Source organism: Equus caballus, chromosome 15, assembly GCF_041296265.1.
Source record: "Equus caballus isolate H_3958 breed thoroughbred chromosome 15, TB-T2T, whole genome shotgun sequence".
NCBI classification, from domain to species: domain Eukaryota; kingdom Metazoa; phylum Chordata; class Mammalia; order Perissodactyla; family Equidae; genus Equus; species Equus caballus.
The window spans coordinates 77,073,034-77,093,188 of record NC_091698.1 but is presented as its reverse complement, the minus strand read 5'-3'; positions in this window follow the sequence as shown (position 1 = coordinate 77,093,188).

Sequence of the window (20,155 nt, the reverse complement as noted above, 5' to 3'; positions counted from 1 at the left end):
TGACTGAACAACAGGTTGGGAAGAGATGCCCGTCACTGGCTCTGGAGTGCTGGCTCCAGCTCACTGCTGCATTTATCCAACAGTTCTTGGTACCGCCAGCGTGAGATTGTTCGATATGACTGTAGATCACAGGAAGTAAATTTGCCCATGTTTGCATTATACATGAAGTAGCTGAATTATAAAATGCCTGACATCTAACGCTAAGGCTCATCTTGGAGGGTCTTGTTCAACAGAAGGACTATATAAAATTAGAGCAGGAAGGGGCCAGAGACAACATCCAGATTCTGGCACAATCCCTGTCTCTGAAAAGGAAACTTGAGCAGCAGGCATTACCGTGTTAGCTGATTCACCCACATTCCTACTGCTGATCCGTAATAGTGCTAGGCTTAGAAACCACATCTCCTCGCCTCCAGTCCTCTTCTACTACTTCTGCCAGCAAAACTTGCCCAGTCTCAAGCCACTCAGTGACAGAACTCAATAGCAGAGGGAGAATCTGCGCTTATTTGCTTCAACTCGTCTTTCTATTCACTTGAAAGGAGAAGAAGGCAAAAAAATTTTTTAAATCAATCAAGACTTTTCCCAAATGCCCACATATAGACTGAGCTCTAAGACTGGCCTTGGGACTGCCTACTGTTAAGGTGGACTCTGATATGATCTGGGTATAACCCCAAAGGAGCAGTCTTTAAAGATAAGCACACATGGAAGGCCTTACAGGGGAGACCGAACTATGACAAGCCTGCAATGTATTGATATTCCCTTTTTTAAATTAATTTGTTTTAATGTTATAAATATTTGAGCACTTTGTATGTCAGGCATCACTTTTCTAGATGCTGCAGATATAGATGAACTAGACAGATCAAGCTCTTATCTTCTGAACTTGTTTTCTGGGCGGGAGGTAGGTGTGGTGAGTGAGAACAGAAAATGATTAATAGTATATCTTATAGTTACAGACGAAATAAGTGCTCTAAAGAAGACAGAATAGAAGTAAAGAGAACGGAAACAAAGGCAGGAGGTGAAAGGGGCTGCTATTTATATAGAGAGGTCAGGAAAAAAGTCCTTTCTGAGGAGATGACCTTTTGGCAAAGACCTGAAAGAAATGAGGATGGGGGGGTGGGGAGGGAGTGTCACTGTGAGGAAAGAAATTAAGTGTGAAAGCCCCAAACAAGCTTGTTGTGTTTGAGGAACACTAGATGGACTACGGAAAGAATAGTAAGAAATGAGGGGCCTGAAGGACTAGCATTGTCATGGAAATCTGTGTTGGATTCGATTCTAATTATGATGCGAAGCCTTAAATGGTTTTGAGCAGAGGAAGGAAGTAGCTTGATTAAACTTGTAAAGGATCATTCTCGCTGCTCTGTGAATACCAGACTTTAAAGCCAAGAGCAGAAGCAGGATGGCATTTTGGCCTGCTATTTGGGAATTTGGTCCAGTTGAGAAATGATGGTGTCTTGGACTACAGTTGCTGTGGAGATGGTAAAAAGTGCTTGATTTCAGGATAGAGTTTGGAAGGATTGCTAGCCGGACTTTCTGGTAGATCAGATGTGGGGTATTGGGGAAAAGAAGGAATCAAGAGTGACTCCTAGTTCTTAGGCCTGAGCCCCTTAGTTTACGATGCTGCCATTCACTGTACAGGGAAAACTGAGGGAGGGGCATGTTGGGAAATGGCAAAAGTAAAGAGTGCTTATTTAGACATGCTAAGTTTGAGATGACTATTCAAAATCTAAAGATAGACATAGATGTCGACCTAAGGGAAGAATGTGAGTCTAGAAATATAAATTTTAGTTTCATTAGCATTTAATTGACACTTAAAGCCAAAGAAACAGTGAGACAACCCAATACAGAGTACAGAGAAGAGAAGAGGTCTGAGGACAGAGTCCTGGGATGTTCCAAAATTTAGAAGTCTAGAGAAGAGGAAGATCCAGCAAAGAGTCTGACAAAGATAACCCAGGGAGGGACAAAACAATGAGGATGTAGTATAACCCAGAGACCAAGTGAAGAAAGTGCTTCAGGAGAAGGGACTAAGTACTGGTGTAAAAGTCTTTTGGAGTTTGAGTAAGTAGAGAACTAGGATCTGACCAATGGATTTTAATAGATAGAGGTCACTGGCATTATTGAGAAGAGCAGTTTCAGTGCAGGAATGAGAAGAAAGCCTGACCAAAGTGAATTAAAGAGAGAACAGGAGATTAAGAAGTAAAGATAGGGGGCCTGTTCCGTGGCATAGTGGTTAAGTTCATGTGCTTTGTTTCAGCAGCCGGGGGTTCACAGGTTTGGATCCTGGGCACGGACCTACACATCACTTATCAAGCCATGTGGAGGCAGTATCCCACATATAAAAAAAAAATAGAGGAAGATTGGCACAGATGTTAGCTCAGGGACAATCTTCCTCACCAAAAAAATAAATAAAGTGAAGATAGAAAGTGTTGACCACCCTATTAAGGAAATGGAAATTTTGGGGGAGAAAACGGGAGATATTTCAATATGTTTGTATGCTGGTGTAAGTAATCTAGTACAGGGGAAAGTTTTATGTTGAGGAAAAGTGTAACCACAGGAGCAATATCCTTGAGTAAATGAGAGAACATGGATCCAGTGTACCATGTGGGGGTAGATAATGGCAGTCATGGTCCAGCCATTGTGGCAGGAAGAAGACAGTATACACAGACAAAAATGTAGGTGGGCTGGAAAATGAAGTGAAGAAATATGTTGACACTGTCTACCAATAGCTTCTATTTCTACAATTGAAATAAGATGCAAGGTCATCAGCTGACAGTGGGAACAAGTGAGTGTGGAGGTTTGATAAGAGAGAATAACATAGGACTGACATAGGAGGGATGCAAGATACTTGAAAGATGATCTTGGGTAGAGGGAAGGCTGTGGGAGTCTGTTATCTATGCAAATATATGTGATGGTACTAAAAATGGTGACAGAATTAGCGGGAGAAAGAAAGAAGGAAGATACACCAGGTACTTAAATCTTTAATGAATTAGGGAGAGTGTCTGGGAGGGAAATCCTTGGTTCAACATGGAGGGGTAGTAGTAAATGGCGCAGTCTACAGCAGGCATGTCAGAGAGCTTGTGTAAACTGAAGCTCACAGTGGTGAAGCTGCTTGAATGAAATAAAGTAATAAAATGGTACACTACACACATACCAACACATAAACACACCAGTGCACACACAAAAACACAGAAGTGCACAAGCACACATACACGCACAACCACAAATGCACACATTACCCTCCAACCTTCCTACCCTCAGTATAAAAACCAATTGAAGAACTCTGGCTCCTCTGATGACCTAAAAATATAATTGCCAATAATTTGACTTCATACAAATATGAAGAATGTTAAAGATGTAATATCAAAGTAAATTTTCCCTCATCTTTCTTACCCATGTATTTTTTTCTCTTTTCTCCTTGCTTTTCTCTTTTTTTTTTTTTTTTAAGATTTTTATTATTTTTTCCTTTTTCTCCCAAAACCCCTCCGGTACATAGTTGTATGTTCTTCCCTGTGGATCCTTCTAGTTGTGGCATGTGGGACGCTGCCTCAGCGTGGTTTGATGAGCAGTGCTATGTCTGTGCCCAGGATTAGAACCAACGAAACACTCGGCCGCCTGCAGCGGAGCACGCGAACTTAACCACTCGGCCACGGGGCCAGCCCCCTCCTTGCTTTTCTTTTTATCATTTATAAATTAGAAACACACTGTACACATCCTGGATCCCTAAGAATTGGAAGATTTATCCTTAACTGAGAGCTGTTACTTCTTCTCAATTCAATTTCTGGTGAGTGGGGAATTTGGGAACAGCAGTAGCAGGGATGCCACTGTCCCCAGCAACAGCTTGCTCAAAATCCCAGCTGACCCGCTTTTCCCTGCACAGTGCAGAGGCATAATGACAAGGAAGAACACACAGAGCTGGATCCACAGCACAGTGGTTGTCACCTGCAGACCATGACTGATTCATAGATTGTAAAAATCTATGAAATGGGTCTTAACCTGTACTTTTTTTTTAATAAAAGAAGATTTAAAAAATAGAAAGCATTGAATGCAGTGAGGGTAAAATTTGGAAGTAAACATAAGTTTACATGAAGATATGTAAATGTACATGGGTATATTTCATGCATAAATATTCATATTTATACACATAATGAGTCATGATGTAAAATATACTATGCGTCACAGTCAAAAATTTTTGAAAGCAATTGCCCTAAGGAATCCTATGCACTCTGACAGCTACTGAATTACAAATTCTTTTTGTAAGACATGGATTCCAGAAACAGTACCTTCCATCCTCTCTCCATCTCTCAGCCTGTATGCCCACCTGCCTACTGAATATCCCCCCAACCCCTAAGTTCAAGTTGCTCAAAACAACTACCAGTCTCACTCCAACCCAGAGCCTCTCCCAGATTTGATCACCTATCCACTCAGATGCAAACCTTCCGAGTTGGCAAGTCAGTTGTCAGGATGCTTAGACACACTGCATCTGTCTCTATTTTGTCCATCCACCTAAATGCCATCCATCTAATTTGCCCCCAGTACTGCTATAATATCCTCACACCAGGTGTCCCAGTCTATGAACCCCTAAGGTGTAGAGCCCGTGTATCACAGTCACATAAATTCTCTAAATCACTATGTTGATGCCTCTGGCCAAAAATATTGATTAGTTCTCTCAAATTTATCCAATAAAACTCAAACATACCTTTCCAGGCTGTTAAGTTGGTTCCTGGAGCTCAGAGACCTTGTCTTATATATCTTAGGACTCCTCTTTCTTCGCAACAGGGTGATTCTATATAGTCGGCACATAACAAATGTTTGAAGAATGAATAATAAATAGAAAACATTGTTTTTAAACCATCAGTGTATAAAATGAAAATAAAGTTCTCCTTATGAATTAAGAATTACATTAATCAGAATTTCTTCATGGGATCCAAAACCTCAAATTTTTAAGAAGGCCAAGAAAAGATCAGACCAGCTGCCATTATATTCCGAGCTACCTGGATAAACGCCAGCCAGTCAATGCAATATGCATAGGCGTATGGCATTAAAAATGAATGGATGGATTCGTTTGTATAAATAAATAAGATGAATTTTTGTCCATGGCATTAGCATTATATAGACTTTAATTAAATTATTTAACTTAAACCATGGTCAATTCTAACAGAGGGTACAAAATCAGGGGTTTTGTATTTGTAAATAAGTTAGACTGCTTAAAACAGATGGCTCAAGACTTTCCTTCTATATTTCTCAGATATGTGTCCAAACTATGAGGAAATGATTGACAGGATGGCCCCAAATTACTTCTACTCCCATAAAAAAACACATATTAAACAATAATGGGAAAATAATCTCAATGCACCAACTCTACACGAAAACTGAGCTGAAATCAAAACTGACAGCTCAGTCCCAAAACGCACATTCAATCTAATGGGAGAGAATGTCAGCAGAAAATAGTTACTCATTACTCTCACCCTATTTTCAGTAAAATTAACATGAAAATGTTTCAAGTTATTGTTGGAGGAAAATTCAACACACAGGTTAATCTTATCTTTAATTATAAAAAAGCAGTGCACACATTTTTTTTAACATGCAAATTCAATTGTATATTACTCAGTGTGGGGAAGGTTTGCCATCATGGAGAAAATATCTTTCTTTCAGAACAATGGTACCAGGTGCTAACAAATGTATTTCTATTTTTGGTTATAATTTAATTCTACTCACAAAGAAATGTGCAAGACAGAAACAAAGATAACGGAAAATTAGATCTAAGTTTTGTTTAAACAGTTTTAGCATTAACTAGCTATACGGATACATAGGAATATTTGTGTAAAAAGAATTCCAATTTTAAAAATATGTTATAATAGGATGCTTAATGTTCACACAGCATTTTACAGTTTATAAAGCATTTTAAAGATATCACCACACTCCCTTTTCTGAATTTGCAAAAGTTTTAGGGTCCATTACACTGATGTGATGCATTATGATGTAGTCAAAAATGATGTTGTAGGGGGCCAGCCCGATGGCGCAGTGGTTAATTTCACACATTCCACTTCGGCGGCCAGGGGTTCACTGGTTTGGATCCCAGCTGTGGACATATGTAACACTTGTCATGTCATGCTATGGCAGGCATCCCACATATAAAGGAGTGGAAGATGGGCATGGATGTTAGCTCAGGGCCAATCTTCCTCAAGAAGGGAAAAAAAATGATGTTGTAGGAAAATATTTACAACACATGTTGAAAATAATGTCAATCACATGAAGGTTTAATGTTAACTAGAGTAGGAATGACTTTAGAGGGGCAGAGAACTCTCTAGTTTACTCTTACTCACGTTTTCCTGCTGCCCGCTCTGACATTATCTCCTCCAAGCAGAATGGCTCAGAAACACAAGACAATTGCAAAAGAGTTTTGTTGTCACTGTTGCTGCTGCTGTTGTTCCACAGCTCATTTCCATAGGATAAACTCTGTGATTTCTCCCCAGACTCACAAAGGAGGTAACTGTCCCTTGGGGTGATAGCATGATACAATGGTCAAATAGCCTGGCTAGAGCCAGGCTGCCTGGGTTGACACTTAGCTCTTCCACTTACTGTGCGTCCTTGAGCAAGTGACTTAACCTCTCTCTATAAGTGTATGAAATGGGGATGAGCATATTTCCTACCTCAGAGGATTGCTCTGAGGATTAAATAAAATGATGCACATAAAACGTTCAGTAACTGGCAAGTAGTAAATAGACATTTGGGGTTTTTTTCCTTCAAAGTGCAATGTCAAATCCATTGGTGGCATCATAAATCATGGATTGTAAAGGAAGACAATGCTCTTGTGATAAAGCAACAAGAACCTCTCCTCATGCCTTTCTTATTCTATGAGTGTTAAGAGGCACACAGTTGTGCAGAGTCAAGAATATACTAAAGTGTAATGAACATTAAAGCTTGGGAAATCTTTGTGAAAGTTCCTCTCTTTCACAAGTGGAGTGTGGTTTGGACCAAACCAAGACCAGGCAGAGCTTGCCTCCCATGACATGGTGGATGCATATGGCCAACACAACCTAAGATCCTGCTGGCCAGTCACTGTCTCCCCTTAAGTAGCCAAGAACTTCAAAGAACCAGTGCCTAGAAAGAGGGAGATGCCTCTCAGGGGCACTTGATTAGCCACCTTAATTCCATCTGCAACCTTAATTCCCCTTTTCCATGCAAGGTAACATATTCATAGGTTCTGGGGGCATGGACATCTTTGAGGAGTTGAGAGAGCATTATTCTATCTATTACAAATATGAATTGTTTTGAAACAAGGAAAACACATAGGGTAACTATAAACTAGCCATGCATAAAACTTTCATCTAACTGGTGACTTTGTTTTCCTCTGCAAACTAGAAAAAATACCCTTCTCTCAAGAAACTTTACTTCCATCTGATTAAATGTTGTCATAATATACTGATTTAGTTAGAACAAGACAGAAATACATAAAAATCTACAGCACCTATTATATTGTAATAGATTTATAAATCCACAATGACTATTACACAAATGACACCCCCTTAAATATGGTGCCCTCCTGCTGTGTATGACCTGCTCCAGCATCCACGTTAGCCCACAGGAGAATTGAGTGGATATTGCAAACCAGGCCTGACATTAGATGCTTTTCATGCATTAACTTACTCAATGTTCTTAATATGCTGCTGGATGAGGATTAACATCCCACTTAATTTAGATCAGACTTCAAGTAATTTGCCCAATGCCGTACAGTTACTAAGCTTCAGAATTAGGATTAAAATTCAGTAGGCCTAACACTAAAGTCTTTATTCTACAGTGGCTCTTTCTACAGCCATCACTCTTTGTCCTTCAAAGACAAAAGATAGCAAAGACCACTGAGCTCCTACAGATGCTAGAAATGCGGGTTCAGCAAATTCCCAGTATTTCTGTTAAAACAGGGGCACAACACCTCTCTTTCCACATCACCCCATTCTGCCACCACCACAATCTTGATTTTGTTTAAAATAAAGACTAGTTTTTTTTCTATCATACCAACAGCGCAGCTATTTTTAAAACTGTCCCATTGCCTAATGGAAGTAATAGAAACTAAAACTAGAGGTGGTTGGTAAATAAGCCCTAATAAGGAAAAATTTAATAAACAAACACAAAGAAAAATGTTTACCCTTACTACCTCAAGTAAATATAAATTAAAGCAATATTCATGAAGCATTTTAGACTAAGAAAAAAGCTGGGATTTTTTAATGGCTCTCAACATTTGGAGTAGTTCTTGTGAAATTGGAACACTCATTTACTGCTGGTGATGATGGAAATCAGTATGTTTTTGAAAGGCAATGGAAAAATATCAAGAACCATACAAATTCTCATGAATCTTTTGATCCAGAAGATCCAGGTAGTGAGACAAATAAATTCTTCAACAGTATAAAACTCTACATGCGTAAGATATTTATTGTCAAAAACCTGGAAACACCCTAAATGCACAACAATAGAAAAATGACTTAGTAAATTACAGTACACCAACTTGATAGAAAATTATGTTGTTATTAAAATGATAATTATAAAGCAAATGTAGAAATATAGGAAATGTTTATGGTTTACAGTTTAAGTGAAAAAAGAATAAAGAGGTCTGTATTCTCTGATTGTAACTGTAAAAATATGTATTTGTGTAAACAAATACCAAATTTTCTCAATTCTAAAAGGCATATTTTTAGCATATCAACAGCTGTAAAATCAGGTTGCATCTTACAATCAATATGGTCTCATGTTTTAATTGGAAGCACTTTTTCTTAGTGGTAAAATAATGACACAACTTAGATTAAATTAAATGTGGTACTGTTAGAAAATATGCAAATAAGAAAGTGTTGTGTTAAGGTTGAGTCATTCTAGGTGTTTCATTCTGCCTATGTTCAAAGTTAAAATTTTTCAGTAGTACGTTTAAAAGAAAAACAAATGAATAGAGCTAAATGCCTTTGATGGGTGGTGCAAAATTCTAGAGGTAGATGAATCTGTAAGAAATTGTCATGTGCAGTGAATAAACATTTTTTTCTCCCCAAAGCCCCAGTACATAGTTGTAGATTCTAGCTGTAAGTCCTTCTAGTTCTTCTATGTGAGCCATCACCACAGCATGGCTACTGACAGACAAGTGATGTGGTTCCACGTCCAGGAACCAAACCCAGGCTGCCAAAGTAAAGTGCACTGAACTTCAACCACTAGGCTGTCAGGGCTGGCTCTAAACCTTCTTTTAAGAGGAGGAAAAGTGTGGAAGGAATTCTGAAGGAAGTAATCTATTTTTAGTAACAAAGAAGAATGAAGGGGAAAGGAGTTTCAAAATGTTTCACAGTCTACCTTTTGATTTGTAGCATGTAACTTCAAAAGAATCAGGAATGCTATGCCATGGAGTAAAATTTAGAAATTGAAAATAGCCAAGTAGCTGTCTTTCCTATCATCTTTCATTAAAAGTCGTTCTGAATTAAGACATAGTTAAATTTGGCATGAAGAATTTAAAGGTAAATAGTTTTAATCTTACACAAAAATTCTTGCCAAAAACAAGAAAACAATGACCTAAATTCACATGGCATCAGAAAGAGTCCTCAGTTTTGAAAATACAAGTAAATGGTGAAAACTTCAAATGCAAAAAAAAAAAAAAGAAGCAATATTATGAAAGAAACAAATAACAGGATATTTAAAAGTAAAATTTGTTATAAGCTTTTTGAGAGTTTTTAATCACCTATAGTTAATGTGAACAAAAGAAATGAGATGTCAATCAGTTCTTTTTCTTTCATTTTTTCTATAAGAATGTATGAGATGAAATTTATTTAGACCTAACTGAGGTCAAGAGTAGATGCAACCCAGAAAAGGGTAACCTAAGTGAGAAAACTATTTAAGTTGGAAAAAGCATGTCTTCAATCTGTAATCATCAGAAACTAGAAATCCTAATAATAATAATTTATTCCAAATCATTTGTGGCATCCTCTCTTTTTTCCTCAGTAGTAGAGTCCCCATTTTTAGTGGGGCACATTCCCTCAGGAGCAGTCTTCATTTCCCAGTTTCTATGCAGCCTGTGGCCCAACCCAGCAATGTGATGTAAATCAAAGCCTTATATGAGCCAAGGGGATCCCTCTTTGAGACCACTCTTTAAATAGAGAAGTGAGTAGCCTTCATCCTTCTCCAGTTTTTTCTGATGATGTAATGACTGGAGCTCCAAAACCCATCTCATTCACGGGTGGATACAGTGACCAATAGCCAGTGGTAAGACCGGTGAAGCAGCAAGAATCCTGGAACCTGAGGACACCATGGGCCTGCTCTCCCCATTGGATGGCCACCTCTAGATGTTGGTCGCACACCTTCTACCTTGGTTAAGCCCCAATTATTTCTGGTATTTGATACTTAGAGTTGAACCCAACTCATAAAGGATACATCAAGTGTATGTTATTTTGTTCTTGCTTTGTCAGGAACTGTTGTAACATTCTTCAGAGAACAGATTTCCTTTCCTCATTCCTCAAACTGAAGAATCATTCCATACGTACCAACATCCACTGGATGTTCTATCCTATACTCTACTTTTATGGATTGGCATGAAGGGAAAACAAGATGAGCAGGAACTGCAAAATAAAAAGGACGTAGCTGGATAAGATAGTGAGGAGGAGGAAGGTGGACAAGTAAAAGATTTGCTCTTCCACATCTAATATTCATCAGTTCTTAAATATATCTTTAGCAGACTTGAGAGACAGAAGAGAAACCTCTTAAAGCTTAGGACTTGTTATTGTTTTGGTTTTGGTTTTTTTAGTGCGTGGCTGGGGTTTAATTGGGAGGCATTTTTATTGTGGTAACCTTGGTTTGTAACAGTATATAAATTTCAGTTGTACATCATTACATTTCGATTTCTGTGAAGATTATGTCATCACCTTCACCACCCAAAGACTAGCTACAATCCATCACCATACATACTTGCCTAATCACCCCTTTTGCCCTCCCCCCTTCCTTTCTGGCAACCACCAATCCAATCTCTGTCTCTATATGATTCTTTTTTGTTGTTGTTAACTTCTATTTATGAGTGAGATCATAGGGTACTTGACTTTCTCCCTCTGACCTGTTTCACTTAACATAATACCCTCATGGTCCATCCACATTGTCACAAATGGCTAGATTTTATCATTTTTTATAGCTGAGTAGTATTCCATTGTGTATATGTACCATATCCTCTTTATCCATTCGTCCCTTAATGGGCACCTAGGTTGCTTCCAAGTCTTGGCTATTGTGAATAATGCTGCAATGAACATAGGGGTTCATGTATCTTTACACATTCATGTTTTCATGTTCTTTGGATAAATACCCAGCAGTGGAATAGCTGGATCGTATGGTGGTTCTATTCCTAATTTTTTGAGGAATTTCCATACTGTTTTCCATAGTGGCTGCACCAGTTTGCACTCCCACCAGCAGTGTATGAGGGTTCTCTTTTCTCCACACCCTCTCCAACACTTGTTATTTCCTGTCTTGTTAATTATAGCCATTCTGATGGGAGTAAGGTGATATCTCATTGTAGTTTTGATTTTTATTTCCCTGAGAGTCAGGGATGTTGAACATTCTTTCATGTACCTGTTGGTCGTCTCTATATGTTCTTTGTAGAAGTGTCTGTTCAGATCTTTTGCCCATTTTTTAATTGGGTTGTAATTTTTTGTTGTTGTTGATATATATGAGTTCTTAATATATTTTGGATATTAACCCCTTATCAGATATGTGGTTTGCAAATATCTTCTCCCAACTGATAAGTTGTCTTTTAGTTTTGTTGATGATTTCCTTTGCTGTGAAGAAGCTTTTTAATTTGATGTAGTCCTATTTGTTTATATTTTCCTGTTGTTTCCCTTGCCCAGTCAGGCGTGGTACTTGAAAATATGCTGCTAAGACGGATGTCAAAAGCATACTGCCTATGTTTTCTTCTAGAAGTTTCATGGTTTCAAGTCTTATATTCAAGTCTTTTAATCCATTTTGAGTTAATTTTTGTCTGGTGTAAGATAATGGTCTACTTTCGTTGTCCGGCATGTGACTGTCCAGTTTTCCCAACACCATTTATTGAAGAGACTCTCCTTTCTCCAATGTATGCTCTTGGCTCCCTTGTTGAAAATTACCTTTCCATAGATGTATGGGTTTATTCCTAGGCTCTAGATTCTGTTCCATTGATTTGTGTGTCTGTTTTTGTGCCAGAACCACACTGTTTTGGTTACTTTGGCTTTGTGTATATTTTGAAATCAGGGAGTGTGATACCTCCAGCTTTGTTCTTTTTCCTCAGGATTCCTTTGGCTATTTGGGGTCTTTTGTTGTTCCATATAAATTTTAGGATTCTTTGTTTCTGTGAAAAATGTTGTTGTAACTTTGATAGGGATTGCATTGAATCTGTAGATTGCTTTAGGAAGTATGGACATTTTAACTACGTTAATTCTTCTAATTCATGGGCACAGAATAGCTTTCCATTTCTTTATATCTTCTTCAATTTCTTTCAACAATGGTTTATAGTTTTCAGTATGCAGATCTTTCACCTCTTTGGTTAAATAGGATTGTATTTGTAATTTCTCTTTCTGCTACTTCATTTTTAGTTTATAGAAATGCAACTGATATTTTATGTTGATTTTGTATCCTGCATCTTTACCATATTCATTTATTATTTCTAAAAGTTTTTTTGGTGGATTCTTCAGGGTTTTCTAAATGTAAAATCGTGTCATCTGCAGATAGTAACAGTTTCACTTCTTCCTTTCCAATTTGGATCCCTTTTATTTCTTTTTCTTGCCGTATTTCTCTGGGTAGGACTTCCAATACTATGCTAAATAAGAGTTGAGAAACTTGGTGTCCTTGTCCAGTTCCTATTCTTAGAGGGATAGCTTTCACTTTTTGTCTGTTGAGAATGATATTTGCTGTGGGTTTGTCATATAAGGCCTTTATTACCTTGAGATACTTTCTTTCTATACCCATTTTATTTGAGGTTTTTATCATAAATGCGTGCTGTATCTTATCAAATGCCGTCCCTGCATCTATTGAGATGATCATCTGATTTTTATTCTTCATTCTGTTAATGTGGTGTATCACATTGATTTGCAGATGTTGAACCATCCCTGCATCCCTGGAATAAATCCCACTTGATCATGGTGCATGATCTTTTTAATGTATTTTTGTATTTGATTTGCTACTATTTTGTTGAAGATTTTTGCATTGGTGTTCATCACTGGTATTGGCCTGTAATTTTCTTTTTTTGTGTTGTTCTTGTCTGGTTTTGGTATCAGGGTAATGTTGGCTTCATAGAATGAGTTAGGAAGCTTCCCCTCCTCTTCAATTTTTTGGAAGACTTTGAGAAGGATAGGTATTAAGTCTTCTTTGAATGTTTGGTAGAATTCACCAGGGAAACCATCTGGTCCTGGATTTTTATTTTTTGGGAGGTTTTTGATTACTGTTTTGATCTCCTTACCGGTGATTTCTCTATTTGAATTCTCTATTTCTTCTTGATTCAGTTTTGGAAGGTTGTATGATTCTAAGAATTTATCCATTTCTTCTAGATTATCCAATTTGTTGGTGTATAGCTTTTTGTAGTATTCTCTTATCTTTCGTATTTCTGAAGTATCCATTGTAATTTCTCCTCTTGCATTTCTGATTTTATATATTTGAGGCTTCTCTCTTTCTTTCTTAGTGGCTCTAGCTAAAAGTCTGTCAATTTTGTTTATCTTTTCAAAGAACCAGGCTTTGGTTTCATTGATTTTTTTCTGTTGTTTTTTTAGACTCTATTTCATTTATTTCTTCTCTGATTTTTATTATTTCCTTCCTTCTACTGATTTGGGGCTTTGTTCTTCTTATTCCAGTTCCTTTAGTTGCATTGTTAGATTGTTTATTGGAGATTTTTCTTGTTTGTTGAGGTAGGCCTGAATTGCTATAAACTTCCCTCTTAGAACTGCTTTTGCTGCATCCCATAGATTTTGGCATGTCATATTTTCATTTCCACTTGTCTCCTGGTATTTTTTTATTTCTCCTTTAATTTCTTCATTGACCCAATCGTTGTTCAGTAGCATTTTGTTTAGTATCTACATATTTGTGGCTTTACTGATTTTCTTCCTGTAGTTGATTTCTAGTTTCATATTTTTGTGGTCAGAAAAGATACTTAATACTGTTTCAATCTTCTTAAATGTACTGAGACTTGTTTTGTGGCCTAATTTGTGACTGAACCTGGTGAATGTTCCATGTGCATTTCAAAATAATATGTACTCTGTGGTTTTTGGATGGAATGTTCTATAAATATCTACTAAGTCTATTTGGTCTAATGTGTCATTTAAGGCCAATGTTTCCTTATTGATCTTCTGCTTTGGATGATCTATCCATTAATGTAAGTGGAGTGTTAAAGTCCCCTACTTTTATTATGTTACTGTCTATTTCTCCTTTTATGTCTGTTAATAATTGCTTTATATATTTAGGGCTCCTATGTTGGGTGCATAGATATTAAAGTGTTATATCCTCTTGTTGGATTGTTCCCTTTATCACTCCGTAGTGCCTTTCTTTCTCTCGTAACAGCTTTTGTTTTAAAGTCTATTTTATCTGATATAAGTATTGCTACCCCACCTTTCTTTTAATTGCCATTTGCATGGAGCATCTTTTTCCATCCCTTCACTTTCAGTTTGTGAGTATCTTTAGGTCTTCAGTGTGTCTCTTGTATGCAGGATACGTATTGGTCTTTTTTTTTATCCAATCAGCCACCCTGTGCCTTTTAATTCGAGTATTTAGTCCATTGACATTTAAAGTAGCTATTGATAAGTATGTATGTATTGCCATTTTGTTACTTTTTTCTGGGTGTTTTATCAGGTCTCTTCTGTTGCTTTCTTCTTCTCTTGCTGTCTTCTTTTGTGGTTTGATGGCTTTCTTTAGTATTATGTTTGGATTCCTTTCTCTTAATTTTTTGTGTATTTATTATAGGTTTCTGGTTGGTGATTACCATGAGGTTCCTACATATTGACCTACATATGTTGCAATCTATATTATGGTCTCTTTAGTTTGACTTCTGTCTAAGAGCTCTACTCTTTTACTCCCCTCCTCCCACATTTTATGTTTTTGATATCATATCTAATCTCTTTTTTTGTACATGTGTATCCATTACTCTCTTACCATTAAAATAGATAATTTTAGTATTTTTATCTTTTGACCTTCATATTATCTTCATAGATGGTTGATCTGTTACCTTTACTGTATATTTGCCTTTACCAGTGATTTCATTGTTTGTTTGTTTCTTATAATTTTCTTATTCTTATTTGTGGTCTTCTCTTTCCCACTTAGATAAGTCCCTTTAGCATTTCTTGTAAGGCTGGTTTCTTGGTGATAAACTCCTTTAGTTTTTGCTTGTCTTGGAAACTCTTTATCTCTCCTTCCATTCTGAATGATAACCTTGCCAGGTAGAATATTCTTGGCTGTAGGTTTTTCATTTCAACACTTTAAACATATCATGCCACTTCCTTGTAAGCTGTAAGGTTTCTGCTGAGAAGTCAGCTGATAGACTTATGGGGTTTCCTTTATATGTAACTTGTTGCCTTTCTCTTGCAACTTTTAGGATTCTGTCTATCTTTACTTCTTGACATTTTAATTATAATGTGTCTTGGTGTGGACCTCTTTGGGTTTATCTTGTTTGGTGCTCTCTGTGTTTCCAGTACCTAGATGTCTGTTTCCTTCCTTAGGTTAAGAAATTTTTCGGCTATTATTTCTTTAAATAGATTCCATGTCCATTTGTCTCTCTCTTCTCCTTCTGGGACGCCTATAGTATGGATGTTAGTGCACTTTATATTGTCCCAGAGGTCCCTTAGACTGTCCTCATTCTTTTTAATTCTTTTTTCTTTTGTCTGTTCGGTTTGGGTGATTTCCTCTAGTCTTTTGTCCAGCTTGCTGGTACATTCTTCCGTATCATTTACTCTGCTATTGAGTCCTTCCAGTGAATTTTTCATTTCCAGCATTGTATTCTTCATTTCTGATTGGATCTTTTTATACTTTCCAGTTCTTTGTTGACGTTCTCACTGAGTTCATCTATTCTTCTCCCAAGATCAGTGAGTATCCCTATGACTTTTTGTTTGAATTCTTTGTCAGATTGTTTATTTCTGTTTCATTTAGTTCTTTTTCTGGGGTTTTGTCCTGTTCCCTTACTTGGAATGTGTTCCCTTCTCTCCTCATTTTGGCTCTTTCTCTGTGCTTATACCTATGTATTAGGTAGGTCAGCTGTATCTCCCAATCTTGGAGAGGTGGCCTTATGTAAGAAATGCCTTATGAGGCCTAGCAATGTGCTTCTCTCTCATTACCAGTTCCAAATGTTCCAGGGGTTAGCCCTGTGTGGGCTCCATTTGTCCTCTGTTGTGGCAGGATTGGTCTTGCTGCAGGTTCACAGGGAGGGTAGGCTGTCCCCTGGCTGGCTGGTTGTCATGCTCAGCTGTGTGTGGCTGCTATGGACCCTTCAGTCACTTTCTCAGGCATGAGGAGCCCCAGAACACTTAGCTGCAAGGTCTAATAGCACACTCCTGTTGCAGATTTTCTGTTAAGTGAGTAGGCCCCCAGCATGGCTGGTTGCTAGGCTCAGGGGCTTACAATTTCTGTAGGGCTCTGGCCAGTAAGGCGTAGGAGCACTCAATTGTTTCAGGCTTTGGAAGGTGGGGCCAATCCCCTATGTCGCTGTTTGAGAAGCTCAAGTCTAATGCAGCTGTTAAGCCCCACTGCCCACAGGGCCACACACCCCGTCAACACAGTCCTGCCTTGTGCATGCACTCTGACCCCATCAGGTGGACCCAGTTGCCCCACTTCAGAGGCCCCACAACTCCACCAATGCCTCACACACTCCACCCACTCCTCGAGAGCACTCTGCCCTGCAGAGGCTGACCCCCTCGCCTGACTGCAAAGATCCTAGGCACCCCACCTATGCAGGCCCACAAGTTTATCCAAAGGCTTTCTGTTGGCTGGGGCCAGTCCCTAGAGTGGGCTACCTGCCCTGGCTGAGCTGAGTTAAATTGGTGCTCTAGTGGGTGGGGCAGACTCTGGGCTAACAGGTGAGAGGAAGAACTCCAATGATGTCTGCCAATGTTCGTGTCAGCACACCTGTACTAGGTCACAATAATGGCCGCTGCCAATGTCTCAATCCCTGGAGAGGTCTCACCTCTCATTGAGATGCACCCAGAGCCTAACTGGTGAGCCTCTTTTCACCAAAGGACTGTACACCTTTCTTTTTGGTGACTTTAGGTTGCTTTCCTAAATTGGTGAATTTGTGCATGGGCCCTTTAAGAACTGACTTTTTTCCCTTATGTCCAATAGCTTTTGAGAGGGCATTCCCCATTGTTGTTAGTAGCCAGCAAAACCAGATATTATAACACTTGTCTCAGTTGTGCTGAGTCCAAAAGCTGCTTATAGCAGTAATGCTCCCCTGCTCAGATCCCCCACTTCTCCAGGGAAGGCTTTGTACCTTAAAATTGCTCCCAGCTGGCCATGAAGCACTCTGCCCCACGAAGATGACTTTTCTTCTCTCCAGAAAGGAATTTGTGCCTCTTCCACCTCAGTCAGCACAGTCCCTTGTTGCAGGGGTTCTTTTTACACAGTTTTCAGTGTTCTCTTAGGAGTAATTTTTCCAAGAGTAGTTATAAATTTGTTGTGTCCATGGGAGGAGGGGAGTTCAGAGTCTGCTTACATTGGCATCTCAACACCATCCAAAGCTTAGGATTTGAACTCAGAAAACATTCTTAGTCTTAGCCCTTGAGGTCCCTCTGTAGCTACTCTGGGTCTCTTTCCATAGATGACTATATACTAATCTAGACTAAGCAGGACAGTTTTAGGTTAAATTGAAATAATCTTCATAGAAATATCCATTTTAATCATTTTTGAGGGCTTAAGCTTCTTGAAATAAGAAGGTTAGAAATGTTCTCCCTACTGAGGCGTCTCCCAAACACTGCTGTTTGTCTCAAATACATTTTCTGACCATGTCTTCATCCTCACTTTAAAACTTTCTGAAGTTCCACTTCATGGATACAATTCTTAAGACCATTTTCCCCTTGGCTTGAAAACTAGGTATTTCATGCTGATGAATTTGATTATGGAAAATTCTGTTTATCTCTGATGTATCTTTAGTGCTTACTTAATGGTCAATTTCCAAAGAGAAATAAACTTGGGGTTTACTTTCAACTGGCTCATAGCACAGTTAATTCAACTCATGTTCATTAATCAACCAACTGTGTGTATATCACTGTGGGAATTAACTAGATACTTTCTGGTGATGGGGGTGAAGTTGGTGGAGGTGATGATAATAAGGATAACTCAGCATACAACATGATAAGAGTCAATCAATAATACACCCCCAACTAATAATGAAGAATCCTTCATGGGCTCATAAAAAATGCAGTCATGAACTCTATGTTTTTCACCTCATAGCCAAAGCCTGCTTGAGGAAGGAGATATTTATACAGAAATTTTTAATAGTCTTTCCATTCTTCCTAACATTTCAGATTTTACCCTCAAATCAAACTCACCCCTCAGAAGGGTGCACATTTGTCTTGAGTTATACTGGCTCTTGACATGGGTTTTGTACAGAAATTGTACCTCTGTCACACAACTTCATGTGGTGTTGCTGAGAATATTATCCACTGCCCTTAGGGGAAGTTCCATGTGAGTAAGTTAGTTTAGATTTTAATCTAGTGAAGTATTTGTTTCTCACCAAAATTGATATGATTATTCTCCTTAGACATTAAAACCATGTCCAAGACCAACTTTTGTTTTACGTTGGTTGCCAACATGAGCCCAATTTCTTGTTCATCAGTAACAACTATGAAGACCCATGTAGTGTGAACTTTTGTGGTTTTCTCCTTTGTCCCCTCTTCCAACTACAGTCTTAACTTTACTCTGACTCCAACTTATATTTTCCCTGATCTTAACCATTTTCTCTCCTATTTATATCTCACTGTTTTGATATGTGTGTTGATCATAAGCAACTTAAAATGAGTATAGAAGAAAACGAAGAATAGATAAGTAAATTAAATTAATAAATAAAATAAGGCTCCACATTATATATAACTCAAGCAACGAGTGGATTGATGGAAGTATTCTAAAGATCTGAGTCCAAAGGCCATTTCACCCTACACCATACCTTCCTATCCAGATACACCAGTCCTGATGCCATGTAGTCTTCCCAAACAACAGCAAATCAGATCCTGTACAATACATATTCTATAAACTATCCCTGGCTCTATGGGGCTAGAAACATTGGCTGGAAAGGAAATCCTTTTTCTCTCAAGGTAATTACTGAATCCTGTATCATGAAAGCTCTTGGAGGTCACTGAGCTCTGATGTCACCAGGTCATTGAAGCAATCTCCACATATGGCAGCAAGAAAACAAGTACACTTTTGTACCTCAGCCTATTCCAGGAAAGTTGTCATATAGAACGTAGGTGTTAGATTATAAAGTCACTTGTTTTTCAATTTATTAAGACAATTGAAGAGTTGACCATTGAATTCAAGTGAGTTAATAGCTGACTAGAGCCAACTTTCCCATACAACTGTGTACTCAGTCAGGTAATAATTAATTAAACATTAACTAAGCACCTACTATTTGTAAGGCATAGTGCTACTTGCTATAAGGAACATAAATTATTCATATAAGTCGTAAGTCCAATTCTTGAGAGGCTTGCAATAGAGTGAGGAAGGCTAAACTAACACTTAAAAGTCCATATTTATTATGCAAATAACCCCTTCTTCAAATTCAATGTAAGATGTACAGAGTATTTCTATTGGATGGAATTAACCAAGGTTTCAAGAAGGCCATGAATTTTGAGATAATTCTTGTAATGTCTAGAGTATACTGGTAAGTAAACTGAGTGGGAGAAATATGACAGGGAAGGAAAGAAGAAGCAAAAGGTGAAAAATATTCAGGATAGATGGCAAAGGTAAACCATTTGTAGTGCCTCAATAAAGCCAAAAAAAACCCCACTGGCCTGGCATGCTGGAGAATGGTGGGGAATAACACTGGGGAAGAATATTAGCATAGGTGGATAAGTTTGTTCTTAATTCAGTGGAAAGTGAACGTTCAAGTAGGAAAGGAGTGATGGCGTCAGAGATTCCTTGAGAGGTTTAATCTGGAACCAAGATGAGGGCTGGATTAGAGTGGGGTAGAAAGAGATAGTCGAAAAACAAGACGAATCCAGTT